Raw genomic sequence first — 263 nt, forward strand, 5'->3', positions numbered from 1 at the left:
GGCTTCGCGGTAGACTTCGTTGTTTTCGCACTTGTTGTGCTGGTCCGGCTGCACCCTTAGGCGACTTCTGCGCGGATAGTCTTCGCGGTAGACTTCGGTTTCTTTTCGCACTTGTTGTGCTAGTCCGGCTGCACCCTTAGGCGACTTCTGCGCGGATAGTCTTCGATAGACTTCGTGTTTTTTCGCACTTGTTGTGCTAGTCCGGCTGCACCCTTAGGCGACTTCTGCGTGGATTTGTCGCACGTGAGGGTGGCTAGCGCTTA

The sequence above is a fragment of the Charadrius vociferus genome, unplaced genomic scaffold (assembly GCF_000708025.1).
Source record: "Charadrius vociferus isolate BGI_N301 unplaced genomic scaffold, ASM70802v2 scaffold2915, whole genome shotgun sequence".
In the NCBI taxonomy this organism is placed as follows: Eukaryota; Metazoa; Chordata; class Aves; order Charadriiformes; family Charadriidae; genus Charadrius; species Charadrius vociferus.